Source organism: Micromys minutus (genome assembly GCF_963924665.1).
Source record: "Micromys minutus genome assembly, chromosome: 29".
In the NCBI taxonomy this organism is placed as follows: Eukaryota; Metazoa; Chordata; class Mammalia; order Rodentia; family Muridae; genus Micromys; species Micromys minutus.
This window is the reverse complement of record NC_137964.1, coordinates 10,829,254-10,842,782: the sequence shown is the minus strand read 5'-3', so window position 1 is coordinate 10,842,782 and position 13,529 is coordinate 10,829,254. Positions and strand designations below refer to the sequence as shown.

Here is a 13,529-nt window from a genome sequence, read left to right as displayed (position 1 = left end):
AAAAAAATGTGCATTAGAAAATTAGGGTGTTGGACTGGAGAGTTTGCTCAGCAGTTAAGACCCCTTGCTGCTCTTTCAGAGGACTTGAATGAGGTTCCTAGTACCTAGGTCAGTCAGTTCTCAACAGCCTGCAGTTCCTTCTCTTCAGGTATCCATAAGCACATGCTCATGCACACAAATTTAACCAGACTCATATGCATGTAAATAAAATTAGAATCTTTAGGGACTGGAGAGATGGTTCAGTAGTTAATAACGTGTACTGCTCTTGCATACACGTACACACTTGCACGCAAAATAAATAAAAATGTAATAAGGCCATCCTTGGTCACATAATGGATTCAAATCCATCCTGGGCTACAAGAGATCCTATCTCCCCCCCAAAAAACTCTACCTCAAATTATAAAAATAAATTATACACATAATATATATGTGTGCTAATATACTTTTATTTGTGATACTCATGATTAAATCAAGGACTTCATGCTAGACAAGTTATCCACTACTGAACTATATCCACAACCTCACAGAATATTGTTCAAAAAAGATTGTGTACAGGGTAGTTAGAAAAATAAAGAACAGCATATAGAATATTAGAAAATAAAGAAGCACCACACTGGTAGGGAGAGTGTCACTGGTTGGTACCCCAATTCTGTCATCGGAAGAGGATTTGAACTTGGTGTTCTCTCTCCAGTCTTTGTTTGCCCTAAGGTCATCATTGATGCTTCTGCCTTCTCTACATTTTTATTTTAAAAACAATATACGATTAAATATATGTTTGTTATATTAGACATATAACATACATAATATATAACATCATATTATATATGTATATGGACCAGAATATGGCTCAGTTGGCAGCATGCTTGCCTAGCATATATGAATTCCTGGGTTCCATCCCCAACACCACATAAAACCAAGTGTGTGGGCTAGAAGGATAGCTCAGTGGCTAAAGAATACTTGCTGCTTAACCATGAGGAGCAGTTATCTGATCCCAGCACCCGTATAACAAGCCAGAGTGGTGCTGCATAATACTGTAACCCCAGTGCATTTAGAGCCAGAAATAAGATTATTGCTGGATTTGCTGCATGCTAGTCTATTCTAAAAATAGGGGCTCCAGGTTCAGGGAGAGACCCTGCCTCAAAGGAATAAATCAGAGATTGACAGAGGAAGACCCTGATTCCTTTCTCTGGCCTCTGTGAACATATAGAGGTGTGTGCACTTGCACAAATGTCCCCCTTCCACAAAATCAGACATGGTGGTTTATGCCTGTCATTTCAATACTCAGGAACTAAAGGCAGGAAGATCAGGAGTTCAAGGCCAGTTTCAGCTATATAGGGAGATTGATGCTAATATAAGACCCTCTCCTATCTCAAAACCAAGGGAAAAAACAAAACAAAACAAAACAAAACAAAAACCCCAACAACATAAAAAAAAAAAAAAAAAAAACCAAAAGACAAAACCCAAAAAACCCCAACCCAAACCAAAAACAAAGTTGGGCATGGTGGTGCACACCTTTACTCCCAGCACTCAGAAGGCAGAGGTAGGAGAATCTCATGAGTTTGAGGCCAGCATGTATGGGTCCACGTTCTGTCCCAAAGTTGGGGTGTGGCGAAGTGTTGAGACACTGCTCACGAGGTGAGAAAATAGAGTCTAAGATCTAGTCACTATTGAGGTGCTTCACAGAAATGTTGGAAATGAAGGATTAGGGTCCACGAACCAGTGATGAGATTGGAACGGGGTGCTCCCAAACTCCTGGACATTCTGGTCTGCTGAGTTGCAAGGAGAGCAGAGTCAGGGGCCCACAGGATGAGGGACTGGGGGAAATGGGAACTTCGGCTTAGCTCATCAACGAAAGTCCTTAGCTTTGTGATGGTTGTCTGGAAGTGCAGAGAGGCCTTCTACAGGAGACTTAGGCTGCAGCTCTGTAGGAGTAGATTTTCTCCATGCTCCCCATGTGTTCTTGATACTTTTTATTGACTGTTCATAATGGAAATGGACACATACCAACGCCTCAAGGTGGACCAGAGATTAAATACCTTAAGGGAGGAATGTCTGAGAAGGGCCACTTATTGGTTAAGCCCTCGGGGCCTCTAGATACTTCATTAGAATGGAGAACTCTGTTCTTGGCTTCATGACCTATGTGGCGAGTGTGAACAGGTATTCCAGGCCAGGAATCTGGCAGAAAGCAGGAGCTGCCTACTGTCTCAGGTGGGTGCCCAGGAGCTGGGGACTCTGAACACACTCGTCCTACCAAGTTTCCTGGCATGGTCCACTGTCCCACAAGCATGGTCTAGAATGGCGAGAGCTATAAAAGAACCCAAAACAAAACCAAACAACCAAGCCAGAGATGACAAATGTAAGACACTGGGTGCAGCTGGTAAATCTGAGTGAGCACTTGGTAATTCACAGTCATTGTATTTCAGCACAGTGAGCCAACCAGCCTATATAGGCAACTTCTATGACATGACACTACAAAGAGGAATAAAGACCCCAAATTCCCTTTTGAAAAATTTGAATAGAATTGAACTGAAAATACCTCATTTCGATCCCCTCCCTCCCATAATCACCACAAACATAGATTCAGTTCAGGATCTGAAGCTTGGAATAGGACTACCTGACCCCAATTTCCCCAAACTAGTCAACAGACCGTCATTTCTGTGGCTGTCCCCAAGTCCTGGGGCAATGGTATGGCTGGGTTCTAGGTCCTTTTGTTTGGTAAAGGGTAGGTTATAAAGCTCCTGGGGTAATAAGAACAACATTAAGGATTACTTTCTTCTCACTTTCATTTTTAGCTGTTTTAAATTTTCTTTTTCTCTTCTTTCTCTTCCTCCTCTTCTTCCTGGGATAGAGGTCTTATGTAGCCTTGGCTGGTTTCAAACCTGATATGTAAACGAGGATAACCTCGAACTCCTGCCTCCACTTACTGAGTGCTGGGATGACACATACAGACCACCAAGCAGGCCAGTCTTAATTGACAGTTTGCTGTAACCTAGAATCACCAGGGAGGAGTGTCTCAGTTTCAAAATCTGTTGGGGTATCTGTTGGGACCGTCTTGACTGTTAAATGACAGAGCTCACTGTGGGTGACACCATTCCATATGCTGGGCTCTGGAATGTATGAGAGTAAAGAAAGCTTGCTGAGCAAAGGTTAAGCAAGTAGGCAGCATGGATACTCTCTGCTCTTGACAGTCATCTAAGTTCCTGCTTCGACTTCCCTGAACTGATGGGCTGTAACCTGGAATGGTGAGCCAAATAAAAACCTTTCTCCCTCAAGTTATTTTTTAAAAAGATTTATTTATTTATTACATATAAGTGCACTGTAGATATAATCAGACGCACCAGAAGAGGGTGTCAGATCACATTACAGATGGTTGTGAGCCACCATGTGGTTGCTGGGAATTGAACTTAGGACCTGTGGAAGAGCAGGCAGTGCTCTTAGCTACTGAGCCATCTCTCCAGCCCCTCAAGTTATTTTTGATTGGGGAATTTTTCAAAAATTCATTTTATTGCTAGGTGGTGGTGATACAGCCTTTAATCCCACTCCTTGGGAGGCAGAGACAGAAGTAACTAACTCTGAGTTCAAGGCCAGTCTAGTCTACAGAGTTCCAGAATGATCAGGGCTACACAGAGAAGCCCTATTTTAAACAAAACAAAACCATTCCATTTTTATTTATTTTGGGTTTTAAAGTGTTCAGATTAAAGGCTTGTGCTACCATACCCAGTGAAATTTTAGTTTTAATTATGTGTAGTGTGTACTTGTGGCTGTCTGGTGTATGTATGTACTCCTGTAGGATACCAGAAGAGGACATCAGATCCCCAGAGTTAGAGAGTTGTGAGGTCCACTCCCCTCCTCCCCCCATCCCCCTGGACACTGGGAAGTGAACTTAGTTACTGTGCAGAGCAGCAGGTACTGATATTTCAAACTTCTGGCCACGGCACTTCATCCCAGCAACAGAAATGCGGCTAGAATAGATAGTAAATCTGGTTTTTATAGTGCTTGGGACTGAACCCAGGGCTTTGTGCGTGCTAAGCAAGCATGCTGCCAATGGTGTTACGTACCCTGTCAGTTTACCCATTTCTTCAAGTTGCTCTGCAAGTTTCCATATTCTTGCAATGTGAATAGCTATTCTAGATCTTTTGGCTTACAGCTGAAACCTCCTCCTATACTCTTTTTGTGATCCAGGGTATCATGACATTTCAATCTGTAAACAAGGCTAATGACAGTACTCAACCAACACTCTTTCTCCCCCCCCCCTTTCTTCCTTCCGCCATTCCCCATTCTGTATTTTAAGACTCCCACTTTGTCCTGTATTTAGTATCAGCAGTGGCCTATATTTACTCTTTGAGGGTAAGGGCTGTCAAGGCCACTGTGTGGACCTCACAGTCCAGTGCAAATTGTCCCTTAATGGTGATGCCCTTTAAGGACTAAACACTATAAAACTATAATCACTTTTATTGGTAATAACAGGTGCAGTAACATGCAGTAACAACACACCTTCAGGTGAAAAACCTAAGGGTGGACCATTATGACCTACAAATTCTCATCTGACCTAAAAAAAAAAAAAAGAAGTTTATGTTGTGTGTCCTTATCAGCTCATTTTCTGCCACTGTAACAGGTTCACCTGGGAGCAAATGTCTTCATTTTCTCTATTTTAATGTCCTTGAAATGACAGAGGAAGAATATCAAAGCCCTTTCATAAGGGCTTCCTGTGGCAGGTGCACAGGTGGAGATGTGTTTCTGGCATCTGCCTTCCTGGGCTTGTTGAGCTGGCACAGGTGAGGCAGATTGGCCTTACCTTTAGCATCTTTATCTAAGGTAGACAGATCTGACCTCTTTCTCTTTCAGAAATGGCTGAGGGAGGGAAACCCACTGGCTTGTAAAAATCAAACACATTTTACTGGGAAACTGCTAAGTGAGTCTGGGATTCCCCTGTGGAAAACACAGATAGGCACCCTGCTTTCATGGGACTTGCTCACAGGTTGTGTGGGAGACAGGTAACAGTGAAAATATTTCATAGGGGTTCTGGGGAGAAGCTCCGTAGTGTTTGGACTCACAGAAGCCAGGTCACAGATGAGCAGGAGGGGCTGGAGAAATGGTTCAGTAGTTAAGAGCACTGCTCTTGCACAGGTCCCAGGTTCAATTCCCAGAAGCCACTTTGAGGCTCACAACTGTCTGTAACTCTAAATTCAGAGGATCCAATGCCCTTGTTTAGCTGTGGGCATTGCAAAAAAAAAATGCATGGACATACATGTAGGCCAAACAAGGATACACATACAAATTATTAAAAATTAAAAAGCAGAGAAGGGATGGTGGCCATCTGTAATTCAAGCATTTGGGACACAGAGATAGGAGATCTCTAGGCAAGCTGGATAGCTAGATAAACGAGAGCTGCAGACGCCATGTTGGTAGATGAAAGTGGACAGAAATGGAGGAAGACACTCTGCTCTCCATGGGGACATGCACAGAAGTGCATCTTCACAGACACTTGTGCCCACATATCGAACATACAAGTACACACACAGAGGCAAAAAACAACTACTTGCAGATCCTATTTTATAGGGCCAGGGAGATGGTCAAGTATTTTCCATGAAATCGTAAGGATCTGAGTTCGAGGGCTAGCATTCATGTGAAAAGTCAGGCACAGTGGTGTGTGCTTCTGATATCAGTGCCAGGGAAGCAGAGGCAGGAGGGCAGGGCTTTTTGTTAAATCCCTACCCCCTGCCAAGATAGGGTTTCTCTATGTAGCTCTGGCTGTCCTTAAACTGGCTCTGAAGCATAGGCTGGACTTGAACTCACAGAGATTCTCCTGCCTCTGTTTCCTGAGTGCTGGGCTAACCAGCATACACCAAACATCACCCAGCTGAGAGACCTCTTTCAGAAAACAAGGTGGACAGTGTCTGGAGAGATGACTGTGTGGTTAAGAGCACTGGCTGGTCTTGCAGAGAACCAGGCCTCAGCTCCTAGTACCTACATGGCAGCTCACAACAGATCCTGAGGAATGACACCCAAGGCTGAGCCCTGGACTCCACATGTACATGCACACTCATGCGTTTACTCATATTTGAAATATCCATGCACACCCACCATGTCACCTACAAACAAAAGATTTTACAAGCACACATATACGTGCTGAGGACAGTAAAGTGCAGGCAAAATAAGCCAAAAGGGCATTGGAAATGTTCCTCCGAGGGATAGGCATCTTCTCCAACTGGGGAGGACACAGGACGCATGCTAGCTTTCAACAACTTCCTTCTTTCTAGTGCTTAATTTTGGCTTTCCTGGAGATGGTATGGTTTGCACCTTCCCACAATTTCTCCAATTTCGGACCATGAGTTCCTGATGGTGTGTACTGTCATGTGGATCACATTTGACATACTCTGGCCTGGAGGATAAAGATCATCCATCCGTCCATCCATCCGTCCATCACCGGAAGTCACACATCCCTTGAAAGAACTATGCTGGTTCCCAGCCCCTGTCCAAGCATTTCTGTAACACTCTAACCTACCATGCCTGCCTGGTGACTGCATCCATAAGTCATCCCTATCACACCTTCCTGGATGTCCTAGAGAGGCGTTGGTCCTTTCTCAGAGCTCTTACGGAAGCACAGTGTAAGTAATTCTGTCTCCTGCATTCCTACTGCAGCAGCAGCGTGTGATAGCGAAGGCGCACCCTAGAACACTGGCTCCTTCTGGCTGCTCAGAGGATTAAATGAGATGATATGCAAATGATGCTTGGCATAGTGAACACAAGGCATGAGCTCAATCAATGTGTGCTTCTGGGTCCAACTCTTCCTCAAGCTGGCCTTGCAGGCTTTAGATACGGGACACCTGAGTCAATTCTCTGGGCACAGTGGGGTTATCACCCATAAACACTGACACTATATCCTACAAGGAGACATGTTTTTGATCTACCAGTATCTGTCAAAGCACAAACACAAAAGACAATGTATCCATATCCTCAGGCTATGGCAAAGCTGTGTTGGTTCTACTAACAAACTTGAAGTCTTCTGGTACTTTCTATGGAGTTCAGATTATTCCAGGGGCCCTTCCTACCCTGCTGTGTCCATCTGTGCAAAGTCCCCTGGGGTGTGGGAAGAGGTCTTGCAGCTTCCCATGTAACACATGACCTTTGAGTTCTTTCATGCAGTCTAGCTTTCAAATGGACATGATGAACTTCTATCTCATGTCCATCAGGATGGTTGGCCAGTAGTTCCCCGTGTCCTCAGTCCTTCCAGGGGACCCTTGCATGACTACAAGTCCCATAAAGACATCTTTTTCTCCACTCTTTCAGCCCCGATTTAAGCCAGCTTCCTGCAAGATGGCTAAGTCCTTCAGCTATGGCTACTATCCACAGAGGACAAGGGACCATCAGGGCCAGTGATAATACCAACTTTGCTAGGTCTGTCCTGCTAAACCCCACCGTTCTATTTTTCACTGTTCCCAGGAAACACACAAGGCCACACCCTAATTTAACTGTCGCCCTTGCAGCACAGAGTACTACTATTCTAAGGGCTTATTCCCCCCCCCCACTGTTTTCCAGATGGAGAAGTTGAGGCTCTAAGCCAAGATAAGTTGGTATTTTTTCCCCCAAATCTGTCCAGAATTTGTTTGTAAATATTTTACAAGGAAACCTAGGCTTTTTATCTGGGTCTTTCCAGGCATAACTAAATGCTTGTTTGTTCTGGATTTTCTTTACACTCTATAGTCCTGTACACTACAGCCAGTTCTGCAATCTCTTCTTTCCTCTCTGTCTTGTGCTTTAGTTCTGTGCCAGGGCCAAGCCACCTGCGATCCCTTCCAAACCGCCACAGCCAACCACAGGAGCCCAGAGGGAACCCACAGGTGGGACCCTCGGATGGGAAGAACCAATACAATGCAACCATGAAAGAGTGAGGGATATGGAGAGTCTGGCTCACTGACAGACCGGCTGGGAGTGGTGTATGCGGGGTTGGGAGTGTCACACAGAGCATTCGTCCTTTCAATGTTCTCCCCACCCCCAGTCCTCTTTACATTTTTTCCCCCTTCTGAAAATATTCCTTAGAGAGGTGCTTGCTTTTGGCAGGTCTGACCCAGTCAGAGCATATCCCAAATGCTAGGAAGAAACTGTTTTATTTTGACCAAACACTGGTGGTAGGTAAAGAACTCACTGGGCTCTCAGAAACTGGCCTTGATGAGCACCTTAGATGGCAGCACAGTTTATATCATTGGAGGCCAGCAGATGCCGTAGGCTCAGGGATGCTGGTCCTACCAGTCTGGTCAGACTTTAGGATTGGGGCCAGGAGCAGCTGGAAGATCTCACTCCTTATGGTATGTGTAGGGGGGGGGTGCCACTGATTAGAAAATGGGCAGTGGTTCCTTTTGGGACACTGACATAGGAAAGAATGTCCTTCTTATTAAAAAGGGTAAGGCAAGGAGAGACAGAGATGGGGAAGAGATTTGTGGTAGGTAGATTCTAGGCCCTGACACCCCCTGGAGTCCCAGCATAGTCCCATCTCAAAGAGAATGGGGTGGAAGAGACAGGCTACATGCTGGGGACAGAGCTTGTCACCTCATGATCTTTTTTTTTTTTTTTTTTGAGTTAGGAGGTCTGTTGAGGGTACTGGGCTCATGGAGGTGTGTAGACGTTCTTGTGTGTGGTTGGACCCCTAGGTCCGGTATATTTAGGGGTACCTAAATGACCCCACTCTGTGTATCTCTCAGGAAGTTGGATGGGGAGGGTGTGTCTATGGGGGATGGGATTCAGCATTATCTTTTGGGAAGTCCTGAGTGCTCAGCAAATCTAGATGGCTCAAGATCAGCAACAGTGTAAGGTCCTCTCAGAAGATTAGAATTTTTTTTTTTTTTTTTTTTTTTTAAGTAGAGCCCTTGAACAGGAGGGGTGCCAAAGCGAGCAGGCTGAGCTGATGTCTCTGGATTCAGCTGGGAATCTTTCCATTTAAGAGGCGAGGCTCTGTGGAGTCAGAAGGAAAGAGTATAGAGCTCTGATCTTGGTCTCCTTGGAGAGGCTGAAGGTGTAGGCAAGACACAGAAGACAGGAATCCAAGTGAGGGGTTTAGGGGGACATAAAGGCAAGAGATGTGCAGATGGGAGGGGTCCTGGGACTCGGGTTGTGGACTGGATGGGGATGCTCATGGTGTGTGTGTGGGGCAGGTCTGCAGACTGGGGGATGGGGAAGCCCTGGACAGGTTCTTAGAGAGGAGTCCTGGGAAAGATGTACAGAGGTCCTGAGCCTGTGGGAGGCGTCGCGAAAAGACATGAGGTCCTAGAAGCCCTGGGAGGGATCCTGAGGGGATCGGGAAGGAGGGTGGGCGGAGGCCGGAGTTCCAGCGTTCAGGGGTGGGAATGCCAAGGCTCCTAGCGCGGATTCTGGAGGCGAGGAGACCCCAGGTCACGCTCCTGGCCTGACTTCCCCGCGGGGCCCCGCAACACTGACGCCCCCAGGAGAAGAGGCCCGGTTCGGGGCCGCCCTACCTCCGCCGAGAGCGCCGCCATCGCCGCGCCGAGTCTCGCTGTCCCTGCGCTGCGTCGTCCGATGCCCCTACTCGCGGTCGCGTCTGCTCGAGGGTCCCACAAACCCCGCAGCCCGGCCCCTTTCAATCAGCCACCCCCGGGGACCGCGGCCGTCGCCGGCTCCGCCACTGCCATTTCACCCGCTGACAGGAGCAGCTGCCCCGCCCCCCCCAGCTCAGTCAACCAATTCACCGCCCCCTTAGGCCCTTAGCTCCGCCTACTGTGGAAGAATGACATGAGATCTGACCAATCCATAACCAGCCCATGAGGCGGATCCTGGCTACGGTTCTCTGAGGAGAGGAACGAATTGAAATGAGAGAATGTATGATGGACGTCTAATTTTGCCTATCAAAATAAGCAATAATATTGATCGACACCTAAACTACTAATGGTGATGGGCAAGAGGTGTGCCTCTGAAGGAAAGCTGCGGCCTAGAGCAACCCTTAGCTGAGGCACTAAGTCCCTCCCAGAGCTGAGATTTCTACCAATCATGAGAGGTTCTGAGACGTCCATTACTATCTGCTCTTCAAACCTCGGCCCTGGTAACTGTTGAGATGGCTATGAAAAAAGATTGACATCTAAGCAGTCAGTGATACTGAGGGAAGGCGGGCTCTTGTATTTGACCAATGGAGATGAGACTGGGAATGAGGTTGGCGTCATGGGCGGTAGGACTTAAGGCCTTGGGCTGAATGAAATGGAGGAGTTAATGAGGAGAAGGCGTGTCCCAGGGCAAGGATAGGCGGGATCAGACAAGGGCAGGGCTCCGGGCTTGGGTTTTAGAGGCGGCTATCCAGAAAGCGCCTCTTCAGAGCCAGGATCTGTGTGGTGGGCAGGTGGTTAGGTCAGGTCCTACCCTTGCTGCGTGTTTCTGGCATCAATATTCCGATTGCATCCTTCACCTGTCCCAACCATTTTCTCTCCCGGGGCAGGGCGGGGATGGGGCGTGGAGCTGTGTAGGGGGTGTCAGGTCTCCTTCAGGTCCAAAGCCACGCGAGTGAGAGCTGCTTGTAAATGCTTGAAGAATGAATGAATGGGACCATGATTCTTTTGCCAAACTCCTCGTCCTCCCTTTTCTCCCCCTCTTCCACGTTCTCCCACTTTCTGATTTTTTAATTTATTTTTTATTAAATTTTTTTTTAATTGAGACAGGGTTTTTTGTAGACCAGGATGGCCTCGAAGATTTTCATGTAGCAGAGGGTGAGTTTGAACTCCAGATACTCTCACCTTCACCTTTCACTCACCACCTTGGCTGGATCCTAGATTCTTTTAATAAGTAAGTGAGGGCGTAGACCATGTATGGACCATCACTGATAGCTAGCAAGACTTAATACATGGATTACTCCAGGATGTGGGTGGGCCTTGCATAGGGTGGGGCAGGGAAAGATGTGTCATAGAAGGAAAGGTGAGATCATACGTTCAGCAGGGGTAGTGGTTCCCCTCTGGAGGAGACAGTTGAGTAGTAGTACAGTACAGCTTGACTCACCAAAGGCTACAAAAAAGTTCAGTGCGGTGGCTGAAGATAGGGAGGCAGAAGGGGAAACAGAGAGGAGTCTATTCAGAATAGACAATGTCAGGATGTCTAAGGTTTGAGATCGTAACCTTTTGTATAGTCAGGGCTTCTGTTTGATAGTAAGAGTAACAGTTGACATTCATGTGGATTGAATATTTTTATTTTTGAGATTCCAACTCGCAGTGCAGTTTAGACTGGTGTCAAAATTTTCCTACCTCGGCTTCCAGAGTGCAGGGATTTCTGATGTTGTATTATGGGGCTGATCTTAAACTCTCCCCCTCTTTTCTCTATATTGCCCCATTAAAATTCTGAAGCAGTTGAGAAAATCTATCACTAAAACTCCTGTGATTAAAAACCTCCTCCTTAAAACAAACAAACAAACAAAAAAAGCTTCTTCAGCCAGGTTGTGTGCTGTTCTATTTAACAGGGTCAAGTTGAAATCAGTGTCCTGTTGAGGCTGTAGCTCAGTTGGTAGAGTGCTTACCTGGCATGCTCGAAGCCCTGGGTTTGATCTCAGCACTTTGGTGGGAATGAAATGGTAATAAACACCTGTGGTCCCCAGCACAGGGGAGGTGAAGTCAGAGAGACAAGTTCAAAGCCATCCTCAGCTACACAGTGACTCTGAGGCCAGAAGGGGAAGGGCTCCTGAACAGTTTGGTCAGGGGTTAAGATTGATAACTGCTCTTACAGAGGACCTGAGTTCACTTCCCAGCATCCATATCTGGTGGCTCACAGCTACCTGAAACTCCAGCTCTAGGGGATCTTACGCCTCTTTTGGCCTCTTAGTGCAGTGAAATTATTTTGAAAAAAATTAAAATTTATTATCTATCTATCTATCAGTTTATCAGTTGTCTATTTTTTTTTTGTTTTTGTTTTTTGCTTTTTTTTTTTTTTTTTTTTTTTTTTTTTTTTTTTTTTTTTTTTTTGAGACAGGGTGTCACTGTGTAGCCCTGGCTGTCCTAAATCTTGCCATATATACCAGGCTGGGCTTGAACTCACAGGGATCTGGCTGCCTCTGCTTCCCAAGTGCTTTGACTAAAGGCATGTACCACCACCCAGCTTTTATTCTATTTAACATTTTATTTGATGTATGTGTGTACACTGTCGCTGTCTTCAGGCACACTACAAGAAGGCACTGGAGATGCCCATTGCAGATGGTTGTGAGCCACCATGTGGTTGCTGGGAACTGAACTCAGGAGTGTGTAGACAGTGTTTTTAACCGCTTAACTATCTCTCCAGCCCCAGCTTTCACTTTAAAAAATTTAAAAAGTAGTTCAGTTTGTGTTTATATCACCTGAAGAGGCCAGAAGAAGTGATCGGACAGTTGGACAAGCTGCTGTGAGCTACCCTACGTGGATGCTATGAGCCAAACAAGTTCTGTGGAATAGCAGCAAGCACTCTTAATCACCGAGCCACCTCTTCAGCCCTCTCAATCTTCATTTTTAATGGCTATGAGTAATTTTGGGAAATCTGAGGATGTAGCTCAATAATAGAAAACTTGCTTAGCATGTGTGAAACCAAAGACTTCATCCCCAGTGCCACCAAAAAAAATTTTTTTCCCCTTTTGAGACAGGACCTCATTTAGCCCAGGATGGTCATACACTCACTAGCCAAGGATACCCCTGAACTTCTGATTATCCCACTTCTACCTCCTAAATGCTTTAATTATAGGCAATGCCACCAGTTAGGTTTTATATGGTGTTGGGTTTGAACCCACAGCTTTATGCTAGGCAAGCTCTATGCCAACAGAAGCCCAATTAATTTTTTATTGTTTTGAGATTGGGGGGGTGGTCTATGTACCCCAGGCTGGCCTGAAACTCCTGGGCTCAGGGAATCCTTTTGTTTCAACCTTTGAATCAGCAGAAGCTTTAGGCATGGCTCCTGGAGTTCTCCAGGTGTATAGACTTTTGTATAGACACTGTTTTCTCCTAGCATCCACACCGAGGCTTTTCCTGACTTGACTCACCCCAAATAGGGAATCCACGGCAGAAGACCAAAGTAACAATTCTACTCAACGACAGCTTGGTGAACCAATTGGTGTTACTTACAGGAACAGGGACGAGTCAGAGTCAGCTGTGTCACCAGAGCAACACCCCAGTATGGTTGAGGACTTCAGAAAGCTGCATTCTGAGAGCTCTCTGCAGGACGCGTAGGCAATGCTATAGGTGGGTCAGAGCCCTTTCCTCTGCAGCAGCAGGTGTTATATGACCTTGGAGCAGGACCCCTGGTGAAACTTGTTCAATTTCAGCTTTCCCATACTCGTGAGGTTTTCTTAGTTTCAGAGTCTTGAAAGCCTTCTTCCTCCTTCCTGGAAGGAGGAGACAGCTGTGTGCAAGGGGATAATTTTTATACTCTCGGGCCCTGTAACATCTACACATGATCCACTCACTAAGGTCCCTGTGTTCTTTGTTCTATGGTCTTTATTTTTACTTCATGTGTATGGGTGTTTTGTTTGCATGTATATCTGTGCATCTTGTGTGTACTTGGTGCCCGGAGAGGCCACAAGAAAG

General features: G+C 46.0%; 1 protein-coding gene across 2 annotated transcripts in view; it reads right to left on the bottom strand.

Annotated features, from left to right (window-relative positions):
- Nucleotides 1-9,645, bottom strand: part of EVI5L (ecotropic viral integration site 5 like) — a 40,397-nt gene extending 30,752 nt beyond the window's left edge. For both annotated transcript variants that reach the window (XM_080941280.1, XM_080941281.1), the window contains exon 1: nucleotides 9,471-9,645. The gene's annotated coding sequence lies outside the window, so the exon portion shown is untranslated. The remainder of the gene's footprint in view (nucleotides 1-9,470) is intronic.
- Nucleotides 9,646-13,529: the final 3,884 nt, after the last annotated feature.